This window comes from Gracilinanus agilis, chromosome 2, assembly GCF_016433145.1.
Source record: "Gracilinanus agilis isolate LMUSP501 chromosome 2, AgileGrace, whole genome shotgun sequence".
Taxonomy (NCBI): Eukaryota; Metazoa; Chordata; class Mammalia; order Didelphimorphia; family Didelphidae; genus Gracilinanus; species Gracilinanus agilis.
The window spans coordinates 300,693,497-300,695,578 of NC_058131.1; the positions used below are offsets into that span (position 1 = coordinate 300,693,497).

The following is a 2,082-nucleotide window of genomic DNA, read 5'->3' on the forward strand; positions in this document are numbered from 1 at the left end:
TCTTTAAGATCCAAAGAAGTGGATCCATAATAGTAGAATTTCATGCATAAATGATAGGTGATGGAGGAGACATGATGGAAAGAAAATAGTCCTGTTATCTTTCAAATTACATCCTCAAAGCAGCCAACTTGTAGTTCTAACTAGCAACGCTATTAACCTGTGTGATATTGGGCAAATTTCTTCCCATCTCTGGGCCTTCATTTTCCTATAATGTGAAATGAAGTGTTTGAACTAGAAAATTTCTTTTTCTTTCTTTCTTTTTCTTAAACCCTTCCCTTCCCTCTTAGAATCAATACTATATAATGGTTCCAAGGCAGAAGAGCAGTAAGATCTGGGCATTAGGGGTTAAGTGACTTGCCCAGGGTCATATAGCCAGGAGGTATCTGAGGTCACATTTGAACTCAGGACCTCCCACCTCTAGGTCTTGCTCTGCCACCTAGCTGCCTCCTGGACAAGATGATTTATAAAGATATCTTTTTTCCCTAGCTCTAACAGTTTATGATGCTTTGATTCTACGATTCTATTTCATATGTGGCCCAGCCCCAAAATCCCTGTACAGAAGACCAGAGGGAAAGATGGCTTCTAAAATCAATCCCTCTCCTTTCTTGAAGAGATTTTTCTAGGTATTGACTCAGAGGTGGCCTGTGACTCACTTAGCTTTGTCGTCTGCCAGAGTGCAGGGAAACTGAGCAAAGTTCTCTCCCACTGTGCATGTCTCTGAACTCAAAAGTCCCTCAGGGATCTATTTTGGGAAGGCGGCATTGGCCTTGCTCACCGATTGGGATGTCAGGAAGGAAGAAATTAGGTTTGAAGTGACTTTCACTGAAAGAGCAGGGCAAAGTAGGTGCCCCCTCATTCTCCCTAGAGCATAGCCTCAGTTCTAAAGCTGTAAAGAGATGGCTTAGCCTTGCTTCAGTGATGACTTTGCTAAAGAAAGGAGCACAGTGCATTCCGTGATGATGTCTTTTTCAACAAGTTCGTCAAAAAAGACAGATGGAGTCTCTGCATCAAAGGTTTGGATTAAAGCTTGGATGGAGGGTAGTTCACATATTGAAGATGCACCCTATGAGTAAGTTGGATGAATCTCATACTTCCTTGGATAATGGATCTCCTTTAAGCAGATCATTCTTTTACGGGTGCAGATCTCAACCCACCAAAATCTTTTTTTTTTATTTTTACCAACTAATATAATAACAAACCTCCACATAAGTTTTCTGAAATTACATGATCCAAATTGTCTCCCTCCCTCCCTTTCCTCCCCGCCCCATCCTGGAGATGGTAAGCAATTCAATCTGTGTTACACATGTATTATCATGCAAAATATATTTCCATATTCTTCATTTTTGTGTGAATAATCACACAATTTTGTGTGAATATAAAGCCAAACCCCCCAAACAAAAACCCAAATAAACTCGTAAAAAATAATATGCTTTCATCTGCATTCTGATTCCCACAGTTCTTTCTCTGGAGGTGGATAACATTCTTTGTCATAAGTCCCTCAGAATTGTCCTGGATCATTGTATTGCTGAAGGTAGCTAAGTCTATCACAACTGATTATTCCACAATATTGTTGTTACTGTGGACAATGAAATCCTGGTTCTGCTTATTTCACTCTGCAAAAATATGAAACACTTCAAAAATTTGCATGTCATTCTTGTGCAGGGGCAATGCTAATCTTTTCTGTATCGTTCCAATTTTAGTTTATGTGCTGCTGAAACGAGCACTACATCTTTTTAAAAATAAAATTTTATTACTATTTTTTGTTGTCACATCATCTACATTTCTCACTATATTCCATCCCGAAAACCTCCTGGAATGCCATTTATAATAATAAAGATTTTTAAATAAAAAGGAAGATGAAAAAAGATCAGCAAAACTAACCAACACATTAAAAAAGATGTTTGATGTTATATTCAGTATTTCACACATATGCCTATTCTTCCTCCATGCCCAACTTTTGGGGGTAAATTGGATCATATAATTTCACAACTTTCATTTTCAATTTTTTCCACTTATTATAATCATTGTGTATATTGTTTTAATGGTTCTGCTTATTTCACTTGATATTAGTTCACTTGATCT

At 37.7% G+C, this 2,082-nt stretch overlaps 1 non-coding gene across 1 annotated transcript; it reads right to left on the bottom strand.

Moving 5' to 3' along the window:
* Positions 1-1,617: 1,617 nt before the first annotated feature.
* Positions 1,618-1,724, bottom strand: LOC123238311. The gene has a single exon (XR_006505514.1). It is a non-coding gene; the product is annotated as a U6 spliceosomal RNA (small nuclear RNA).
* Positions 1,725-2,082: the final 358 nt, after the last annotated feature.